This window comes from Erpetoichthys calabaricus, chromosome 18 (assembly GCF_900747795.2).
Source record: "Erpetoichthys calabaricus chromosome 18, fErpCal1.3, whole genome shotgun sequence".
Lineage (NCBI taxonomy): Eukaryota > Metazoa > Chordata > Cladistia > Polypteriformes > Polypteridae > Erpetoichthys > Erpetoichthys calabaricus.
The window spans coordinates 33,751,515-33,776,116 of NC_041411.2; the positions used below are offsets into that span (position 1 = coordinate 33,751,515).

At 41.2% G+C, this 24,602-nt stretch overlaps 1 protein-coding gene across 1 annotated transcript in view; it reads right to left on the bottom strand.

The window, feature by feature from the left end:
* Positions 1 to 21,847, bottom strand: part of arih2 (ariadne homolog 2 (Drosophila)) — a 38,053-nt gene extending 16,206 nt beyond the window's left edge. Inside the window, exon 1 of the mRNA XM_028824234.2 lies at positions 21,696 to 21,847. The gene's annotated coding sequence lies outside the window, so the exon portion shown is untranslated. The remainder of the gene's footprint in view (positions 1 to 21,695) is intronic.
* Between the last annotated feature and the right edge of the window lie 2,755 nt (positions 21,848 to 24,602).

Here is a 24,602-nt window from a genome sequence, read left to right on the forward strand (position 1 = left end):
AATTTGCAGATAAATTTACCTGTGACTTCAATTTATAATAACTTGACAAATAAAGAATGATACATGTCTGACACAATTGCACTTACTATTGGTAGCAGTTAGTCTATAGATTACTTCAACAATAAACTATAAAAAATCAGAATGCCAACTGAGCTGTCAGCTTCAATATTTAGTGCTATAGTGCTAGTTGATGAGTTACATGAAAACTCCAATTACACAAGTCATATTGAAGAGAACATTTTCTCTCCGAACAAAATGTGCCAAGACTGTGGTTTGAAATGTAAGAATTACTAGGGGGCTCTGCACCCTGCTCGCTTCGCTCTTCAGAAGAGTATGCGGGGCGCGGGAGGAAAGACGGTTTGGTCCTTGGTTACTACAGATTAAAAACCAGTTACTTGAGTATTTCATTACAACTGTTTATTTTAAATAACAAAGAATAAAAAGCAGTAAAAAGTAGAAGTAAAAAAGTAATAAAAAGTTAAATAATTACATATTATTGGTATTATATTATCCTCTAACTTACATTATATAAATGTTGCTTTTTTGAAATTCTGTTTGCATATCGAACGAGATATTCTTCTCTTTTTCATGTATTGGATGATTCTCTCTGTTGTTGATTTTTATTATATGCACCTTTTTTGTTCATTTTCTATATTTCGACGTTCATTATCAGCTCTTGCCGCTCTTTTCTATCACGATCTAAAATTCATCATTCTTGAATAGATAATTTGCTTTGCCCTTATCACCAACTGCGTTGAAGGGCGAGTTAGCAACACTGAGAGTGTCACAGGGTGGTACGGAGACAGGATGTGTGCAGTAGGAGTAATGATTGGGTGAACGGTGTGGAGGGGAGTGGTCAAGGCTGAATACGGATTACATGACGCCAAACGTTTTTAATATAGTAGAAAGATAAAATTCATTCAGCATTAAATTTGCTACTTTAAGCATTCCTCAGAAACACAAAAGACTGGGTTATCTGTAGCTATGAAGCTGAAAAATTTGGTTATTATTATATGTGGGTTGGTGCCCTGATAGGCCTGTGGAGAATTTTGAGTAAATATGCCATTACTATGCAAAACAAGCAGCAACTACTATTGTGAATAAAAGGACATTAACATTGAAAATATTTTATAAAATACAGGACAGGAAGTAAATAGCTACTGACTACTGCAGTGATTTATTAGGCTGGCCACATTATGCTATTATTGCTCTAAGGTTATTCAAAACACTGTAGCCACTTCTGGAGCTAAACTTAGGATTGTTTCCAAGTTTCTACCATAATGTCTGTTTTCCTTGATACAATGTCATTTTCAAAATGTTCTTTTCAGCATACAGTATTAATGATTACTTTTCTTAGCAATCACACGCCACAAGCCTTCTTAAATATCTCAGGACAAATAAAACTACCGTGGAATGCACTGATTTTAGAATAAATTACTTGCCAAAAACAGATATATTCCATTGGTCTGAGTGTTCAAATCAAGACAGAAGACTCTTATTTTAGCTTAATTTGTTTTTGTGCTACTGATGTAGGGGTATTTAAAATGTTGTGAGCTTGACCCTTTAGGAGAAACACTATTAAAGTTGAATACTGTATGTTTTACTTCTCTGCATGATCCCATGAATATTAATACATGTTACAACATTCACAAAGCTCTTTTTTTGTGCCACTCAAAATAGTTTCGTCTTGCTTCTCTAACAACAATTCTGTCATTGGACTAGCACCTTCACCACTGACCCAATTGTTTGCCACCTTCAAATTGGAGGACAGGTGGCAGTAACACAGCACCCTACCTGAAGAACAATGTGAGTGTGGCATCTCTTTGAATTTAGAGTTTTTGAAGCCTCTCCAGTGTAACTAGAGGACATTATCCTGAAGCAGAAAGGGGACGGTGAAAAGCTTTGCACACCACTATTATATAAGCTAAAGCAAATCAACATAATATTGATCAGTTATTTGGAACTTTTATATTGATCAGTTATTTGGAACTTTTAAAGTATTTTAAATCGGTATAGACTTCAGTCCAAACATCACAAAACATAATGTACATGATCTTGTCGATACTGCCTTGAAACTTGAATTGCTTGCATGCTGAACAATTGCCATACTGCCATTGGTTTTTGTTGTCATATGGACTCTGGGTTACATTGATGTTTCCAGTTCCATCGCTAATTATGAAACACTTCTTAAATTTCTCCCAGATTGAATGTATTAGCTTGAGATTCTTAGACCACTAGATATGATGATGCTCATTTTTGGAGTCAACATTCTCTGCTGAAAAGGAACAGACCTGCCTCGCGATTCAACTGATCAATAACTAATCTTTAAAGATGATTATCTCAGGAATCAATTTTCTATTATAAGCTGCTCCATGGTGGCAACATTTTCATCTGTTGTTTAAGTCAATGGATAGCCAAAGCTTGGGCCATCTTCATGAGACACCCTGCTACAGTGGAGTTCTGCAGCATATTTAGGGGTCTTGTCCTTGCACACTAACTGTAGAGGTTTCAGCCTTCCAAAAGTATGGTTCTGTAGTGTTAGAAATTCAATGATGGCATAATATATGATTATCTGATTTCTGGCATGCTGACTTGGTTCTGAAACAATAAGTATTTAAATCACAAATGCTAGAAACTCATTATTCACACATTTTAGTATACAGGAGCTAATCCTTGGCCACACACAAAAACCACCAGAGTAAAATATCCTTTCCAGATTCGGTCTCAAAACCTTTAATCACCCCTTTAAACTGGGGGCAATGTCTGTAATATGGTGATGTATGGCTTTACTACAAAATCAGTTATGTTGGCCCTTCTGTCCTCAGTAGCAAGACCTCAGAGTGGACAGAGGCAGCATCACACACTCATTATAATCAAACAGAATCTGATCTTAGCATTCAACACAGTAAGCCATGAAATCTCTCTATTATAGAAAAAAATTCTTGGAAGGAGACGAGACATGATTTTCTCAGAGAGACACTTTCACATCCCGCGAGATACTGTCGGACACATTTCTTGTTGAGAGAAATAAACGATATTCACTCACGGTCAGTTATATGTTGCGTTGTCACAATGTAATTCCTAATAGAGAATCAAAATTCAATGTGATATCAATGAAAAGGCAAAAGCGAAAAGAGATTGAATGTATGGACATAGGTGATATAACAGAAGTGCGCTGTTCGAGATGCAGATCACACAGCAGCAGCAAACCAGCAGCTGATCGAGCAAAGTGGAGGTTAAAAAAAAACAAAAAAAAACTGTTTCCCACTGTATCACCGTTTAAAAGGGGGTTTCGGAGGAGCGATTGTGTCTCCTTGGGGTGCATTCAGCCGCCTCTTAACAACGCGAGTGGAAGAGACGCAGGGTGGGCGGGAGGGGTTGGCAAGCAAACCTAGTACTAATAAAGGGATGGTCAGTCATTCGGCATACAACGTTTATTTTTATAACCGTGAAACTGAGAGGTTTAGTAACTTTGGAATCTCCACAGTTGTCATCTGGCTATTGAAAAATGTATTTGTACTTAATAATTTATTTACATCAAAACAATTAGAAGGTTTAACAACCTCATTTATATATATAAGAGCAAGTCAGTTTCTATTTGTTGTATGAACTGCTTGATGTTTTGTGATGTTCCTGAATGATACTTCATGTTTTAAGCATTTTAATTTTAAAAATTTGTACAATGATCTAACCTCATACTGTGTATATATAATGTTACATTCTCCTCCATTCATTCATACAAGGTCAAGAGTCAGCAGTTAAATAAAAATTGTTCTCATACAAGCAAGGACACACGCACACACACACACACACACACCAAGTCTTTGAGGAGTATAAAGAAAACTGGAGACCTATAAGAAACCCTCATTCAGTTATTAAGCAAACATACTAAATGCACTCTTAACAATGACCATGCCGCATTAATATTATCTGTTACGTGAAAACTGTTACTTTTAACTAATATTGGCAAAGTTAACTTCATGTTTCATGGTCATCACTCGCTACAAGAGTAATGAACAACAGCCTCCATCCATCCATCCATTGTCTCCCGCTTATCCGAGGTCGGGTCGCGGGGGCAGCAGCTTGAGCAGAGATGCCCAGACTTCCCTCTCCCCGGCCACTTCTTCTAGCTCTTCCGGGAGAATCCCAAGGCGTTCCCAGGCCAGTCGAGAGACATAGTCCCTCCAGCGTGTCCTGGGTCTTCCCCGGGGCCTCCTCCCAGTTGGACGTGCCCGGAACACCTCACCAGGGAGGCGTCCAGGAGGTATCCTGATCAGATGCCCGAGCCACCTCATCTGACTCCTCTCGATGCGGAGGAGCAGCGGCTCTACTCTGAGCCCCTCCCGGATGACTGAGCTTCTCACCCTATCTTTAAGGGAAAGCCCAGACACCCTGCGGAGGAAACTCATTTCAGCCGCTTGTATTCGCGATCTCGTTCTTTCGGTCACTACCCATAGCTCATGACCATAGGTGAGGGTAGGAACATAGATCGACTGGTAAATTGAGAGCTTCGCCTTGCGGCTCAGCTCCTTTTTCACCACGACAGACCGATGCAATGCCCGCATTACTGCGGATGCCGCACCGATCCGCCTGTCGATCTCACGCTCCATTCTTCCCTCACTCGTGAACAAGACCCCGAGATACTTGAACTCCTCCACTTGAGGCAGGATCTCGCTACCAACCCTGAGAGGGCACTCCACCCTTTTCCGGCTGAGGACCATGGTCTCGGATTTGGAGGTGCTGATTCTCATCCCAGCCGCTTCACACTCGGCTGCGAACCGATCCAGAGAGAGCTGAAGATCACGGCCTGATGAAGCAAACAGGACAACATCATCTGCAAAAAGCAGTGACCCAATCCTGAGCCCACCAAACTGGACCCCCTCAACACCCTGGCTGCGCCTAGAAATTCTGTCCATAAAAGATATGAACAGAATCGGTGACAAAGGGCAGCCCTGGCGGAGTCCAACTCTCACTGGAAACGGGTTCGACTTACTGCCGGCAATGCGGACCAAGCTCTGGCACCGATCGTACAGGGACTGAACAGCCCTTATCACGGGCGCCAGTACCCCATACTTTCGGAGTACCCCCCACAGGATTCCCCGAGGGACACGGTCGAATGCCTTTTCTAAGTCCACAAAACACATGTAGACTGGTTGGGCAAACTCCCATGCACCCTCCAGGACCCTGCTAAGGGTATAGAGCTGGTCCACTGTTCCGCGACCAGGACGAAAACCACACTGTTCCTCCTGAATCCGAGGCTCGACTATCCGACGGACCCTCCTCTCCAGGACCCCTGAATAGACTTTTCCAGGGAGGCTGAGGAGTGTGATCCCTCTGTAGTTGGAACACACCCTCCGATCCCCCTTCTTAAAGAGGGGGACCACCACCCCGGTCTGCCAATCCAGAGGCACTGTCCCTGATGTCCATGCGATGTTGCAGAGGCGTGTCAGCCAAGACAGTCCTACAACATCCAGAGCCTTGAGGAACTCCGGGCGTATCTCATCCACCCCCGGGGCCCTACCACCAAGGAGTTTTTTTGACCACCTCGGTGACCTCAGTCCCAGAGATGGGGGAGCCCACCTCTGAGTCCCCAGGCTCTGCTTCCTCATTGGAAGGCATGTTGATGGGATTGAGGAGGTCTTCGAAGTATTCCCCCCACCGACCCACAACATCCCGAGTCGAGGTCAGCAGCGCACCATCCCCACCATATACAGTGTTGACACTGCACTGCTTCCCCTTCCTGAGACGCCGGATGGTGGACCAGAATCTCCTCGAAGCCGTCCGAAAGTCATTCTCCATGGCCTCCCCAAACTCCTCCCACGCCCGAGTTTTTGCCTCAGCAACCACCAAAGCCGCATTCCGCTTGGCCTGCCGGTACCTATCAGCTGCCTCCGGGGTCCCACAGGACAAAAGGGTCCTGTAGGACTCCTTCTTCAGCTTGACGGCATCCTTCACCGCCGGTGTCCACCAGCGGGTTCGGGGATTGCCGCCACGACAGGCACCGACCACCTTACGGCCACAGCTCCGGTCAGCTGCCTCAACAATAGAGGCACGGAACATGGCCCATTCGGACTCAATGTCCCCCACCTCCCTCGGGAAGTGGTCGAAGTTCTGCCGGAGGTGGGAGTTGAAGCTACTTCTGACAGGGGGCTCTGCCAGACGTTCCCAGCAGACCCTCACAACACGTTTGGGCCTACCACGCCTGACCGGCATCCTCCCCCACCATCGAAGCCAACTCACCACCAGGTGGTGATCAGTTGACAGCTCCGCCCCTCTCTTCACCCGAGTGTCCAAGACATGTGGCCGCAAGTCCGACGACACGACCACAAAGTCGATCATCGAACTGAGGCCTAGGGTGTCCTGGTGCCAAGTGCACATATGAACACCCCTATGCTTGAACATGGTGTTCGTTATGGACAATCCGTGACGAGCACAGAAGTCCAATAACAAAACACCGCTCGGGTTCAGATCAGGGGGGCCATTCCTCCCAATCACGCCCTTCCAGGTCTCACTGTCATTGCCCACGTGAGCATTGAAGTCTCCCAGCAGAACGAGGGAGTCCCCAGAAGGTATGCCCTCTAGCACCCCCTCCAGGGACTCCAAAAAGGGTGGGTACTCCGAACTGCTGTTCGGTGCATACGCACAAACAACAGTTAGGACCCGTCCCCCCACCCGAAGGCGAAGGGAGGCTACCCTCTCGTCCACCGGGGTAAACCCCAATGTACAGGCTCCAAGTTGGGGGGCAATAAGTATACCCACACCTGCTCGGCGCCTCTCACCGGGGGCAACTCCAGAGTGGTAGAGAGTCCAGCCCCTCTCAAGGAGATTGGTTCCAGAGTCCAAGCTGTGCGTCGAGGTGAGTCCGACTATATCTAGCCGGAACCTCTCAACTTCGCGCACTAGCTCAGGCTCCTTCCCCTTCAGAGAGGTGACATTCCACGTCCCAAGAGCCAGTTTCTGTAGCCGAGGATCGGACCGCCAAGGTCCCCGCCTTTGGCCACCACCCAACTCACACTGCACCCGACCTCCTTGGCCCCTCCCATAGGTGGTGAGCCCATGGGAAGGGGGTGAACAACAGCCTAATGTTTCTAAAAGTCCAGTTAAAGAGACAACGATCAATAAAAGCAGCCACGAACAGGAGCTGAAATTCTTACAAGCCACACATGCTGGCACAGCCCCTCCATACCATGTTAATAAAATGTTTGCTTTTTTACATGTGCATCTGCAAATCATGAAGCACTTATGACAATTTTGCAAGGGTCATGTTTGAAGCACTAAATCGGTGTCCTGCACTACAAAAATATTGTGAGATGGGTCTTCATGCTGCAAGGACAGTTGTACGAAATGGGAAGGGTTGAGGTGCTAGGGTGAGGGATAGTGTTTTCATGCCAAACAGGGAAAGGCAGAGTGGTGAGAACAGCAAACAAAATAAATAGTAATAATTCATTTTATTTATATATAAGCACCTTTCAAGGCCACAAGGATACCTTACAAAAGTAAAAGAGCAGACAAGGGTGGAGGAGTGGCTGTGAGGCTAAGGATCTGTGCTGGTACCCAGAAGGTTGCCGGTTCAAATCCCCATCACTGCCAAAAGAGATCCTACTCTACTGGGCCCTTGAGCAAGACCCTTAACCTGTAATTGCTCCAGGGGCGCTGTACAATGGCTGACCCTGCGCTCTGACCCCAAGGGGTATGCGAAAACTAACAAATTCCTAATACAAGAAATTGTATAAGGCGAAATAAATAAAGAACAAAATAAATAAAGGGGCAGGTGTACTTGTTTTATTTTTCTGGAAGTTTTTATTCGGTGGCAGCAGCAGTGTACCAATTATATTGTGCCATTCAAAAAAAAAAAAAAAGCCAGTCAGCACCAATGGAAAAACCTGGAAAAGCGTGATTGTCAGAGTATTAAGTCAGGGACCACACAATCTGTCTACGTTTTTTCTCTCAATTACAGATGCAGGAATATTTTAATAAAAGTTTCCTGAACATTTTTGAACGTCATTGTTTTATGTATTAAACCAGCAGCCACGTAAGATTGAGATTAACTGTGGGACAAGGTGTGCTGATTGACGAGATTCTTTAAAGTGCAGGTTTTAAACAGCAATAAAAGTAAAATCGGGATTATGATAGTTATTTTCCATTTGCTTCAATTGGAAGGTCTTAGTATTTAACAATCTCAGTTTTACGAGTAAATTGGACGGAATCAGATGCAAAATGACACTTTTTGGGCATAGAAGAAGTGTTTGGAAAAACTGCTTCAAGTAAACTTGTAAATCAAAGTACAGAGTAATGGTATTAAAAAAAAAAACCGATATATTGTGATATAGTCTGCCTGCAAGTTTTACTAATGAAGATAAACTAACCATTCAAAATTCTGAAAAGGCTGATCATGGAAGTGAAGTACAAAAGCAGATCTTCAAAATACTGAAGCTCTGCATAGCGCTTCTGGGGTAACACGATGCCAATATTAGTGTGGGTAAAACAAATAGTACTTTTACATTTGAATGTCAGCTTTTGTCTTTGAATGAGACCTTTTTTTTTGTTTTTTGTTTTTTAAATAAATCCAAATTATATTCTAATAGCAACATTCAATGTGACAGTCCTAATACAAGTTCTCATTTAGAATAAATCATATCTAAAGTGTGTTGTGCCTTTGATAATGTTTTACCAAGGGCAGTTTATCACTTTATATCAAATACTAATGGAACAGGTTTTACCTCCCTGGGACAATGGAATGGAATGGAATACGCATGTTATGAAAATGGATTGATAACATTAGACATTCATTTCTGAGACATAAACAGAAAAAACATTTCAAATCTTGCTCTTTTTCACATAACATGCAAAGTATGTGAATTAAATACACTTCAATAGATCCACAATGTCAAATTTACTCTTCTGTGTTGAACTGATTCCATAAGTACACCGTCGCCCACATATCCTATGGCATACCCTGACACTCGCCTTCTCAAAAATGTGACTACATGTTGCGTCGACATGAACCCTGAAAAGACCCCTATGACTCAGGCCAGTTTGTAACTATATACTTTCTGAAAAGCGTTCCCGTTCACTTCCAATTTGAAAGTTGCCAAATACCTGAAAAAGTTAAAAAATGTGAGGGACAAATATCTTGGCGTATGGAAGAAAACATCTAGCAAGAGAAGCAGCAATGCTGGAGGGTAAAAACTGCCTGCATTTCAATGGATTGCATGCTACAAACACTGGCAACTAGTGTTTTGGCATTTACCTGCAGAGTGACGGGATGCTGAAGTATAAACTGCTTCCAATGGCATAGCCCATAGCACATAAATCAGCCTTAATGTAAGTACAAGGGCTATCTAAACCAAAGTAAAATTACATAACATTCTCAAACCCACTTAATCCAATTCAAGGTTGCAGCAGTAATGTGCAGCAATGTAGGAAACAGCTCTGGGACAGCCCATCATAAGGTTCACTCACACACACACACCCAACACTTATACAGGATCAATTTTGAAACACCAGTTTACACAGCATGGACATCCTTGGGGACATGGAAGAAAAATCTACATAGACATGTGGAGAACGTGCAAACTTAATCAGAGCTGCTCAGCATGTAGCCCTCCAAAATAAATTATTTACTTTGATATCCACTCACATATAGAACTAAGAAAGCAGATTGAAGTCCTGCTGAAATTATATTATCCAACCCGCTGAATCCAAACACAGGGTCACGGGGGTCTGCTGGAGCCAATCCCAGCCAACACAGGGCACAAGGCAGGAGCAAATCCGGTAATTCAAAGTAACATCATACTACATAAGTTCAATTTTTTAATTGTTACTAAAGGGCTTCAGTTAATTTTAGAGATGATTTTTAAATACCCTTTTAGAGATATAAAGATGCAACTGGCTTTAACCCCCTTATGAATCCCTGTGCTTGAAAATGTAGACAGCAAAAGCAAGGGGCATGACTTCCTAATATTTCCAGGATAAACGATAATACAGTAGCAGGCAGACCCTGAAATGATTTACACACAAACATTAGTCACTGATTTTAGCATACAAGTAAAGATGTACCATTTAATATCGCAACTACAATTTTAATCACGATATCCTTCTTGGCCTTGGACACTACTCTGGAAGTAATGTGCCAATGACAAATCCAATGTTAGACATTTGTAATATTCTGACACTACCAGTAAAAATATGTAGTACTGTGATTTGTTATGGAGTATCAATACAGTTGTTGCTGACTAACAGTATCAGCTGGAGGAGAATGAAATCTACAGCTATTTGTTTTATCAATTGCTTTCCCTTATGCTTAAAATGCAAATCATTATTTAAAAGGTGCACATTTATATATGTGTGAATATATTTTACATTGTTTTTGGTGCTATAATATACAAACAAATTTTAAAATAGTGTACTGTATAGCACTCCGGGAATTTAAGTGGTGCTGCACTTTATCAGAATAAACTTTAAAGAGTTTAATGTAATTATGCAGGGTCAGTGAAGTCACACCCACATGACTAAAACAGGCAACTAGCATATCCACGCCTTGGTTCCATCCCAAGTGAACTTCCATCTGAAAGAAGTCACTTACACTCACTTCCCACCCGTTCCTCCTGGCAAGGGCAACACAGTGGTGTAGTGGGTAGTGCTGCTGCCTCACAGAACTAGCATCTTGGGTTCAGATTTCACCCCCATTCATTGTCTGTGTGGATTCAGATCCTCTCTTTGTCTAAGACAGTGCACTTGACAACTATGTGTAAAAGTGTTGTTTGGAATGCTGGGATCTTTAGTTACTATTCATAGATTATGACCATGTGTTAATATATTGACATTCATCTGCTGCAATTTCACCAACAATGTCAGGCTGCTTCATTACTCGGGGCACCCAGTGAAGGAATTTAAATGGCAGTTTGCAGTCCTTGTCTTGACAAGTAACTTCTGGGTTTGAGAACTGTGTTTTCAGTTTGGTTCATTTTGATTATTAATTTGTGTACAGCAGAGTGCTCTATGCCGTGCTAAGGTACTTATTTTTAAATTGCATCCAGTTCACATTTCCTTGCTTACTCTAGTGACTGATCTGTGTCTTTTGTTTCTTTGATGACCAATTTCAGTTTCAGTCTTTTTCACAAGTGCTGCCCTCTTGTTTTGTCTTACCATTGCTTCAATACTTATAGCTATGCTCAGTCAGTTGCTCGAAACACCAGTGCTATTCTGCAACAACGCAAAATGACAGCACTCATGTGCATCCCACCTCAAGTAAAGTCCAAGAGTCTACCGAGCAAGTCTGTAGATATTCTTCTCCAAGGAGGTACACTTGTTCTTGACTGTCTTGTTCCTCAACATGTGTTTTCACTACATTCCTGTGATTAATGGAAGACGTCTCTCTTGACTCACTAACCGGAGAGGGCATAATGCAGAAAATGTTGCAACCTCTTTGATAAGCCTCTCCCTTCTCCTTTGGCCTATGGAACTGTCAAACTGCAGTGAACAGAGCAGACTTCATTTTAGCACTTGCCACCCAAAGTAGACTCCAAGTTGTGGCACTGACAGAGACGTTGATCAGATTTGCTAAAAAAACTTCTTCGGCAAGCTACTATCTTCTATTGCTGATTATGGCAGTCCACTTCTAATCCCTAGGGACATGAATATTCACATGGACACTCCTTCTACTTACTTCCTTTCCCTTCGTTCCTTTTTCGGCCTGTCACAGCTCCACACCCCACCAACTCAAAAAGCCGGCAAACTTCTGGAACTCATTCTCTCATGTAACTGAACACCCAAAAATACAACCTGCAGTCCACTACATACATCTGACAACTTTTTCATTCTGTTGTTTCTGGTTCTTCCCTATTTCCTTCTGCCATCACCTCTGCTTTCTTGCTCTCTCTCTCCCACTCATTTCTTTTACCTAGTCTCCTCTGCTCTGCTCTCCCTCCTTCTGACCACTTCACTTGTCTTAACACCAATGCTGCCACTAAAATACTATGCCCAACTCTTGCTTTGGTACTGTCTGCCCTCTCTCCACTAGGCCTGCGAAAAAGAGACTCCTTCTCATGACTTTCTGAAGCTCTACATAGTGTACAAAGCTTAGCGAAGCTGAAAGGAAATCAAGGAAGTCAAATACATAATTATCAATCTCTCCTATCTTCCTTCTCTTCTGCTACTACCAATGCTAAGGAAAATGCCTTTCAAAATAGGATTAGGAACACTTCTGATACTGTTGGCTTGTCCTCTGCTTTCCCCACAACCCTATACTTTATTAACTGTTGATGACTTTGCAACCTTTTTTCAAGAAAAGGCAGCTGTCACCAACAGTCAATGCACATGACCACCACCAGCCAGCTTCTACCTCCTGAAAACACCACAACTTTCCCCTTTTTCTCTCTTCTCAACCACCAGATCCTCTTTGCCACCCTCTCTTCTTGGAAAGATCCTACCATGTGTCCTGGCATGGAGGGATGTCAAAGGTGCACCAGACAAGCACTGGGATAACCCAAGGTTCAGTGTTGGGCCCTCTCCACTTCTCTCTACACCTCCTCACTAGGTCTTATCATCCACTCTCATGTTTATCTTATCTATCATATGCTAATGATTCAGAGCTATATGGTTGTTTTCTCCAGAGGACCAGACAATATCAGCTAGAATCTCTGCAGGTCTTACTGATATTGCGTACTGGATGAAGGAACGCAATCTCCATCTCAACCTGGCATCGACAGACTTTCTTGTTATCTCAGCTTGTCCGTCTATTCAGCACACCATCTCTATTCAGCTTGGCTCACTATTGCTAACACCCACCAAGATGCCATGTAACCAAGGAGTGGTGTCCGATGACCAGCTGCCCTTAGAGACCATGATGCTACAGTCTCTGTGTAAAATATCTGCAAGATCAGAACAAATCTGATGGAATATGCATCAAAACACCTGGTCCAGGCTTTGGTGTTGTCACATCTAGACTTATTGCAACTCTCTGCTGGCAGGAATACCGGCATGTATCAGCAAGCTGCTGGAGACGATTCAAAATGCAGGGGCACGCCTGGTGTTCAACCAACCAAGGCAGGGACATGTCACTCTTCTCTTCAGACCACTACACTGGCTTCCTGTAGCAGCACGTATTAAGTTCAAATCCTTGATGCTTGCCTACACAGCAGTTTGTGGATCTGCACTTAAATATGGAGACAAGGCTCTTCACTTGTGAAGATCAATTTTGTGCCCTTGTCCTGTAACACGTTTCCCCGAACAATCCCCAGACTTTGTTAGCGGCTTTGGATGAAAGTGTCTACTAGACAAATAAATGTAAATGTAAGTATGATTTCCAAAATAAAACCACATCTCTAAAAGTGTGTGCTGGACAGTGATATGATTACCTTTACATTAAAGGATATGTTTGATATTTTTTTAAGTCTAAATTATTTCTTCACAATTATGATATATATTAATTTTGCCACATAAAACTGTGTTCCAAAAATAATTTTTTTTAATAAATTTTAAAAATACCTTGTCTGTTCTTGTAGCTTACAATGGGGCTAAAGAGTACATGGGTCCATAGGCAAATGAAAAAGTCTTAAAATTTACTAAATACATCCATTTCTCAAGCCAAAAATGTTAGAGAGTAATAATCCTCATCTTCAAATTACAAACATATTGCAAAGGAGAAATATGTCATGTTAAGAAAGAAAAAAGACAAAAAAGCAGAACAATGCTGTGACGTGTTCATTTTCAAAGGAGACTGTGCATTCGTCTTCATCTGAAGCATCTTTCAGGGTCAGGGGTGTAGATTCACCTTCGAATATCATCGTCAAGCAAAGCTCAGCTACTAACTTTATTGAGTGTTGATCCCTAGATGTAAACTGTCATCTCTGTTCTGCAGACAACCAGGCAATAATAAGTGAAAAAGTCACACTTATGTTTGCTTATATTCTTTCACTATGGAGAAGCTCATTTCATTATTTCACAAAGTATTTCCAGCTGCCACTGGATGCATGAGCTTCAGTGAGAAAGAATATTTTAATGACAAAGGAGGTGCTAGAGACGCAGGAAAGGAATTAATCACTTTTTGCAGACTGCTGGTGAGGTATCCCTAAAAAGGACTTTCTGGTATTGTTCAGTGGCTTCTTCCACCATGCTCCCAGCTGCTTCATTCCCTTTGTCCGCTCATTCACATCACCTGTCTCCACATCACTCCACTCGCCAGAAGTCAGAGGCAACCCATATGCCACTCTTTCCCCTGGCTCCTCACGCCAGCTACGCATGAGGTCCAATGGACTCTAGCAGCCAAGAGATGCACCCAAGGTGCTCTCTAAATGTTGTGTCTGCATGTGACCAGCAGCCAAACCTCCGTACCACAACCGCCACCACCGCTCCCCAGACCCCAACGTTGCGGCCGACACTGCCACTCCATGAGCTACTTCAATGCCAGCATCTCCAGGGTAGTAGAGAGCTTTCATTCCTGCCTCACACAGAAAGGGTCTGCATGAGTTTTACACGTTCTCCCATTACAGATTAATTGGTATCAATGAACATCAGTGAGTTTACTTACTTAAACACATTGTCCTAAGTTATTTAACTACCACGCCATCAGCAAATGGTGACACATTGTACATTAAAAAAGTCAATAATTGGTTTGAATTGCCTTAATCTGCCCTATCGCACACTCCATCTTTTTCATTTTTTTATTGTGCATGTGCTGAACACGCTACATAAACTGATGCAAAAACTAAGCGCCGCAAAGGAAAAATAGTCATATGATTTGAGCAAGCATCTGTCCGTTATTACAAGCCATTGACAGAACAGAACTGTCTAGAGTCATCAATTACCACTTATCTGCAAAAATAAACCAACTATTTTTTGTGAAATGACGGCATTTGACCAAGCCATTTAATCCTTGCCTGCAAAGTGGGCCTAAGCTCACAATAATATAAGTCCAACAGGACATTATGGACAAACAAAAGAGAGGGAAACAGTTTCTAGGTTCCCTAAACCAGATATTCAACTAGCTCCTCATATGTCATTTCCCACTTCTAGATGTAAGCAGAGCTAATAAGCATAATGACCTTCCCAGCGCATCTCTTTCAAACTGTCTTAATAAAGAAAACTCAGAACTACCACAAACATTTGCCTATGATAGCATTTAGAATGTAGGAAAGGCACCACAACAGACTAGTAGGTAGAAAAGTTGAGATTAAAGTGCATCCAAAAGCACAGACAAATCAAAATCAAAAGTTTAAATTATCAAAAAGGCCAAAAAACCATGGCATGCTTAACAAAAGAAGCTCCATGGATCGAGGTATTGTATTAGTATTCTCTGCTTATTACGTGGAATCATCTCTAGGACAAAACGTCTGTCACTGTGGATTGCAATTTAGTGAAGCATTTAGTGGCGCTCTGTCACAGGAAGCCAATCCTAGCCCTGGTATTCTCTGTGCAGCCTTTGCAAATTGTCCCACATGAACAAGGGTTTTCTTGAATGGCCTCAGACTTCTTTATACATCCTAAAGTGTGCATGTTAGTAGTGGCCTAAAGTTGGCATGTTGTGAGTGAAATTTCAGAAATAAAGCATTACTGCATCCAGTGTTCCAAGGAAAATCTTGAACTTATTAATTCAGTCTGGGACAAATTTAAAATGTCTGCAAACTGGAGATATAACTTGAATACATCACTATAACCCATATTATCAAACAACAAGCAAATAATAGAAGCATTGTAATTCACTAACACCAAAGACCTTCAAATTTCAAACCACTGTTGATAATATTGTTTATATGATGTTGACGATGTAGTCCACATGGTTTACATATATCAAGAGGCTCATTTGCTATTCACAGCAGTTAGCCAAGGAAAAGATGAGGAAAGCTGTTAGTCACTCCACCTGTACTTCACACTAACACAGCAGAAGATGCAAAACAGTTTGAGCAGCCCTCATACAGTCAGTTACGGCTACCATGAATGCACATAGTGTATATGACATTTGTTGTGATCATGAGCACCAGGAATTAAGGCGATAGATAGATAGATAGATAGATAGATAGATAGATAGATAGATAGATAGATAGATAGATAGATAGATAGATAGATAGATAGATAGATAGATAGATAGATAGATAGATAGATAGATAGATAGATAGATAGATAGATAGATAGATAGATAGATAGATAGATAGATAGATAGATAGATAGATAGATAGATAGATAGATAGATAGATAGATAGATAGATAGATAGATAGATAGATAGATAGATAGATAGATAGATAGATAGATAGATAGATAGATAGATAGATAGATAGATAGATAGATAGATAGATAGATAGATAGATAGATAGATAGATAGATAGATAGATAGATAGATAGATAGATAGATAGATAGATAGATAGATAGATAGATAGATAGATAGATAGATAGATAGATAGATAGATAGATAGATAGATAGATAGATAGATAGATAGATAGATAGATAGATAGATAGATATAGATCTTTGTGAATTTCCCCTTGGGATTAATATACTCCAGCAGCAGCATACTGATACAAAAAAAAAAAAAACCATTAAATTAAACAGTAATAAAAATGTAGGTAAAAACAGACAATAACTTTGAATTATGTTAATGTTTAGCCCCCCCACCCCGGGTGGAATTGAAGAGTCGCATGGCCATTTATGTATTGCAAGTGTTCCGGTCGATTCATGGTGAATGGGAAAAAAGGAGAAAGGCCTATTGTTTTCATTTATGAAATAACCAGGAAAGATATAAAGCATGAATAAAATAATAACTAAGCAAACTGCATCTAGGTGTCCTCGCAAAAAAATGAGTACCACCCTGGATATTCACAATATTTTCTTCAATAAATTAAAACTGAAGTACATAAACTCAGTGACATTGTCATCCAGTCAACATTAATGACAGCTCATAGATAAAATGCACACATAACTAGTATCCAGTCGTGAGGATGTGTGCATTTTTATTTGTTGTATTATACAGATTCTACCATGCATAACAAATAGTTTACAGTAAAATATTTACCAACATATACTATTTACTTTCTCCACGCAGAAGACGTGTGTATCTAGCAGTATACTATATCTACATTCATGGAGTTGATTTTGTGAACTGTACTTTTTTATATAAATGTTACTGGTCAATGTTTAGTGATTTTTTGTTCATGTTCTTATGCTCTCCAAATTACCTTTAAATTGCTTATTCCTTGTTAAAATTGTGTGAAATAATTTACATTATGCGAGTATGTTTAAATTAAAGGTAAAGTTTAATGAACACTAACATATAAAACCTTATGAACAACAGGGTGAGCCAAAAAGAAGTACCACGTTTCATAAGTTTATTCTACAAAACCGCTTCAAGATAAAGTAAATTTCATTATGACACAAAAAAGGGCATACAAAATCGATTTTTTTTCACTGTGTTTTAAAAATGATGTCTTCAAGGTGGTGGCCATCAATAGCGATACACTCTTTGAGACCATTTCAAGGGGAATAGCAGCAATTTCGTGGCGAATAGCATCCTTGAGAGCTTCAAGGTTTTGAGGTTGGTGTGTGCATACCTTCAACTTGAGAAGAAATCGCACGGAGCGAGATCAGGAGAACATGAAGGCCACCCGACATCAGCTTCCCTGGCAACATCTCCCACAAAACCTGCATGGATACCCATGCCGTATGAGCTGTTGCTCCATCCTGTTGAAACCAGGTATCCACCACATCCATTTCGCCCTGTTGGGGGCTGCAAAAAGTTCTCTAGCATGTCAATGTAACATTCTGATGTGATGGTGACCGTTGATCCCCTCTCCTCAAAAAGTAAGGGCCTACGATACCAAATTCTGCAACGGCGCACCAAACTGTAACACACTCACTGTGCAGGGGTCTCCGATGAAGTTCACAGGGGTTGGTTTCAGCCCAATAACGAAAGTTTTGCTTACTTATGCAACCATTCAAATGGAAATGTGCCTTGTCACTGCACATGACAAAGACATGTCGATGAACGGATTGCAGGATGTTCGCGCACAACTCTCTACGGCTCTCCCAGTCTCTCTTAGTGAGTTCCTACACTACCATCAACTTTGTATGGATGGAAAATAAGGTCCTCATGAAAAATTCTCCTCAAAGACGTGTTGGAAATGAGTAAAGCAGAAGCATGTGTGCGCACTGAACGTCTGGGAGACAGCCCTGACAGCTTGGATGTTCTCAGGCATTCGTACAGTCCGAGGACGGCCTGGAGATTTCCTGTTCAATGTTGTACCCGTCTATCTAAATTTAGCCAACCACTGAAGAATTTTTTTCCGATTTGGGACGTCACCGTTAGTAGGAATGCTGAAGTGCGTTTGGAAGGCACGTTGTGTAGTGATGGTGGATTAATTGTTTTTGAAGAAAGGTTTCGACAGCAAAAGCACGGTGCACGCCAGACCAAGGCATGTTGCCGACTGAAAACTACAGGGGATCGCCTACCAAAGGACCCCTACCCCAACCCACTTGGCTGCCTGTACCTTGCGCAATGACCATGAGAAATGTGGTACTTCATTTTGGCTAACTCTGCAAAATCTTAATTTATTTTTCAAGCATTTACACATGTACTGAACCCTCCATAAAGCAAGAAATATTTACTTGGCTATTTCAATCTACAGGTTTATCTCTAAAATAAGAATAATAATAATAAACATTGGCTATCTTGTACATTAACTACTAAACAGATTTATTGAAAATAGTTAATTTATTTGTTACCTCTATACTAGAACGGAGTCAAATAAGAAAACTCATTCCACACAATTAGCACACTACATTACTGTAACAAGTGTTGTACTATGACATACACCTTCGGAGTTTATAATAGGCCGTTAGTTTTTATTCTTTCCCCACAAATGTGCATCTTTTGACTTGCAAACAACAGATGTGTGTCAGTGTGGTGCCTGCATGCAACTGCTCCGTGCAATGATTCCCTTCTGATCCCTGACATGCATTAATGTCCTTACAATCACTGATTCAATCAATTTTTATTTGCTTTGCCATTTTTTCATTCCTGTGTGACATTTAAAATGCAATCCATAAAAAATCCAGGGGTGAGAGCAATAACACAATAGAATGGCTGTAGTTTTGAAATGCCTAATATAATATTAGAATGGAACAGCTCTTAATATGCAGATCAATGATAAAACATACAAGCATCTCGACAAAAATTATTAAGCTTGAAACATACAAACTTAATATATGGTCAGTGTGTCTGTCACCCTTTCATCTCCACCAGTAGAACTCGCTCGTTAATACATAGCATTTATACATTCGGCAAGACAAACATTTCAAAAATGTGTTGCTAATGGTTTGATGCTCCTACAACCCAAAAGTAATTAAAATGAGAAGTCTGCTAAGTTTTACCTGAATGGCATGTCTCTTACTTATTCCGTAAAGCAACACAACAAAATGGAGTAAATTACTAAGCAGACATAGGCATCTTCAAAAAGTGTGATGCAGAAAAGAACTCTCTATAAGGCCAATTATTCATTGGTATTTAGACCACCAACCCCAGCTCCTGGTCAAAAGGCCGAAGCCTATACAGCAACATAAGATGCATGGAAGAAATTAACTCTCAACTGGGCACCTATCAAGTATGGTGCACAACAATTTAAAATCATTAATTAATCGAAAATAAATGAAATGTGGGTAGAAAAACCGCCTCAAAGAGAACACTCAAACTCCACGCAGACAATGCCTGGGATGAAATCTGAATCCACAATTCCGAAGTTGAGAAGTAACTAAGTTAACAACTGCACCAATATGTCATCCCCTTGAAAAGCAGGCATTGTTTGTACTGCACATCAAACAAATGTAGACTGAAGAAAGATGGGTAAGAAATTCAGCTGAACACTGTGTGCTGGTGACCACATTAAAGTGACAATGCTCTAGTTGTAGAAGGCACTTTGTCAATCACTTTGCATAAAATCACAAAATATACACATTAAATGTTCACATGTAGCACTGTCAAAATAAACTGTACAGTATTAAGTAACAGCAGGTGAACACTTTAATTTTTTTATTTGAGATACTTTGTTAATCCCTGAGAGGAAGTTGTCATTTCGCGTGATGAGTGTGCAGTGTTACACGTTTTGTCCTTGTTAAATACTGAAATTCTATTCACTATGATACATGGAACGCAAGTTAAGAAATACAAATGGGACAGAGGAAAAATATGAGTCATTCTAGTTAAAACATTATTTTTAATAAAAGGCTTGCTATAATTCTACCCAACTGTAACTTAATTTTCCAGAGTAAATAAGACGACTGAATGACTAAACCATGAAAGGAAAGGATGAAGCACGTCCAAGCCACATGATTAAAGTCTTAAGAACATACGTTTGTTTTCTATATGACTTGTTAGCTGCCTGGGAGTTTGATGCAAGGACCAATGAAGCATATGCTCCATAAAAAGAACAACAGGTGCATTAGACATTCAATGGCATTTTACAGATTCTAGGGGTAAGAGAGCACCTAAATCTAGTCAGTATGTTTCCACGGCCATAATAATGGTAAGTTACATTATTCAGAATGTTGTTCTTTGGTTATTTTGTCTCTTCGCTATTTGGCTTCTTGCCCTGCCTTTACATGTTAGTGGTAGTTCTTAACTCCTGTATGCTTATAAACACAGGTGCTGAAAGACCATTTACATTTTTGGTATTTTCCAATACAATCTACATGGAAGTACTGTGCCCATGCGTTAACTAAGCTGCATTTGGTACATGCCTTTTTATTTTTTGTGTGCCCTGCTATAACTTGGACAGTGTCATGTTTAAGGTTTTCATTTTGGTACTTTTTTTTTCCAAAACGCACTGTAAAGGTTTAAAAAGGTTATGACAGGAAAGACTTTCTAATTCAAAGTAAGAAGGGGAAGTTGTTGTCCAAAAAAAAGGAACCCTGGACCACATGACCTGTTTTTATCAATCGTTCTTGACAGAGACTCAAGAGAAAGCCATGCTCCCATTTTTCGCACTGCTGTACTAGCAATAAGGTCACATCCGTCACAGAAATTGCATGACCTTCCACTTCTGTCGAGTTCCCTCCCCTCTAGAGATTTTGCTCCAAAGATCTCACACGTCTAACCACCCAAAGCTCACTCAGTCCATGGCATCACTTCGAACACACTATCATTTGAACTCTGCATTTCATAGCTCTCTAGTCCCTATCAGCTTCTCACATGCCGTCATTCATACCGTCTCGGTACTTCTACATGTACACAGGTTTAATCTCCGAGACGAGTAGCCCTCTAGTGCAAAACTGAGCCCATTTTAAACTTTATCTCAATCTCAACTGCACAGCTCCATTACTATTTCGGCCCACCTCTCGTTATTTGGACTAAATTCCCTGTGGACAGGTTTATAACATTTTCTCTCCTTCAAATTCAGCATTCGTACCTGTAATCGCTAGGTTCCTCTGATTGATCACCAAGGCTAAACGCCGCTGACCCCACTTTTATACACAAGTGACAAAATCAGCACTGTTCTAGTTTCCGGCTGAAAGGACTTCTACTAGCCTAATCTTCGGTCCTTTCTTCCTCAGCCAGGAGAGCTGAGAGCAGACGCCAGGGCCATCCCCCACTTAAGTCTCCCGGTCTGGCACGTAAACAAGGCCGCCCGATACCATTCGCCTCCTACATCTGCTGCCCGCTTGTCTCTGGCCAGGAGCCTGACCTGCGGGCTGAACGGGACTTAGCACTCACCGCTGCTGTCTGTCGGCGGCGGACAAGCGTTCACTTGATCCCAGCTCAACGCGTTGAGCTCTCCTCGGTCTGGCAGCCGATCCGCCGCAGAGGGAATACCGGAACTCGGCACTACTGCCGTTCGTCACATCCGGAGGGCGGGGTGTCCAATGGAGAAGGCGGGTTTTCGAAGGCAGGCGACGTTTACGTGAATTTCTAGCAGTGGAATAAGGAAATCAGCCATACGGAACACGTGCGTAAAGCAACTTTACGGTCTTATTCAAGGCTATTCCAATTCAGCAGCGCTGGGAGCAAGAAATATGCTTGGACTGAACATCAGACTCTGTATATGTAACAATAATGACATTAAACAGCAGCACATCGCAGGACCCCTCACAATGGACCAATTTATAATCGCTAGTTAAAATATACAGGTCCTTTTTGGGGATGTCGGAGGTCATAACCGAAATGCCTAAGGAAAACCTACCTTGGCTTTGGGAGAGCATGCAAAATCCACACCGCCAGGCACAGAATTCACATCCAGGGCACTGGAGCTGTTAGGGAGTGGTACTACCTACTGCACTGCTGTGTTGCCATACTGCACACATGTAATACACAGTTAATAAACTATCCATAGTTCAGTAAAAGGCTGAGCAGAGCTGGAGACAATTGTGCTAATGCGAATAAAGACTGAGCACCAGTCATTTTCACTACTCATTCACAAAGTTAAGAGGACTCAATCTGGCAAAAAGGTATTTGAAAGAAAGAAAAGTGCAGTAACTGAAGAAAAAAAACACACACAGGGTGTGAACAAACACACTCCACACAGATAGAGAATGACAACTTAATCCATTCCAAACACAGTGACATAAATTCACTGCAGTCCACACTAAGATGGGGTGAATGAGCATATTCATCACAGAGAATGACAACTCCATTAACTCCAAACACACTGACAGTCGTCCAATAGATTTTACATTTTCAGGTGCATATTTAGATTAGTCAGTTAATCTAACATTTACAATTTTGATGTATGCAAGGAAACTGGAATTTCTTCAGAAAATCAATGCAGACGTAAGATTAAATTCTCAGCTTCAACAAAGACAGTGACTACGTTGGATCATGAACCCAGGAAACCCAAATCAGATAACCTTATGTGACATAACTTGATTGTCGTCAACATACTTTATCAGCCGTACCACCTGCACTTCAGAAGAGGTAATCCGCCTGAAGCTAAACATGTTTGCGCCTGGCCAGTACATGATTGGGAGACCATCTAGGAAAAGCTTGGGATGCCGCTGCAAGAGTTATTGATGAGACCAACGGGGGGCTCTTATCCTGTGGTCTGTGGGTGGATCCTAATGACGGGGACACTATGCTGTAAAAATTGATGCCATCCTTTGCATGAGATGTAAAACGAGGTTCTGAATCTCTGTGGTCATAAAAGGTCCCTGGGCATCTTTCAGAAAGATTTAGGTGTACCCCAATGTCTTGGCTAAATTGCCCATTACAGCCTTGTCCATTCAGACCCCCTAATCATCCCCTGTCCCTTATTAGTTAACTGTCTCTCTCACCCTTCACCTCTTAATAGCTAATGTGTGATGAGAAAACTGGCGCAAAATGGGTGCCATCACATCATCCAGGTGAGTGCTACACATTGGTGGTGGTTGAAGTGGCTCCCCACTCTCTATATAAAGCACTTGGAGTAATAAGAAAGTACAGTACTAAATAAATGTAATGAATTATTAACTACTATTATTGTTAACCAACTCAGGGTAATAGGTGACCAAAGACTATCCTGGCTGCAGTACATTACAGGACCAACACAGAATCAATTCAGAACAACCAATTATCCCAACATAGACGTCTTATGGAATGGGTAGGGCTCTAAAGTACCTGGAGGAACAACTCCCCACCCAAACACTCCCCCAGGGAAAATGTGCCAACCCCACGCAATGTATTTAAACCTAGTACAATGGATCTGTGAGGAAACACAGCAAACTATTATTCCACTTTGCCAAACATAATGAATTGAATTAAGGGGGTTGATAATAGATAGATGGAATAAATTTAAGTGGAATTTTTGTTAAACTTCACTATTCCATACTTTATTATGGGGGAAATAGCCAGCATATAAAATGTAACTGTCAATGATTTGCTTATCTGAAATACATATATAATATATAAAGCTGAATGTGTGGTTGTGTGTTTGTCTGATATGCACAAAATACAATAAAACCATTTGACTTGACATGCTGTTGAACCTATCTCTGCCAAACTATGCATAGATTCTCCACTTTTACAGGAGAAATCGCAGGTTATGCTTTAGTTCAATATTTAACCTGTTCCCCAACCTCAGGCAGCACTGCGTATCCCCCACCTGTGTTTGTCCAGAATGCAAATCCACATCATTGAACTTATCTCCTGCAAATTTTGCACAGATTGCCAATTTGTACCCACACCCTGGGTAATGTTGGTACCCTAAATACAACTCCTTTTCTAAAAAAGATGAGACAGAGTGTAAAATGCAAGTAAAAACAGAAATCAGTGATTTGTAAATGCTCTTTTACTCATATTTATTGAAAATGGGACAAATACAAAATATGTAAATAAAGTTTAAACTAATAAATGTAATGAATTTTGGTAAATAAACACTAATTATAAATGTGATGCCTCATAACACATTCAAAAAAAGTTGGGGCAGAAATGCGTTTACCACTGTTATATCAGGTTGGGTACTGAAGACTCTAATTGCTGTAATGTTGAAAGTGGATTTTTTCCCATTTTTTTTCTTGATATAAGACTTCAGTTGCTCAACAGTCCAGAGTCCTCATTGGCATATTTTGTGCTTCAGAACACACCACATGCTTTCTATAGGATGCAGGTCTAGACTGCAGACAGACCACACTCTCCAACTGTGAAGCCACA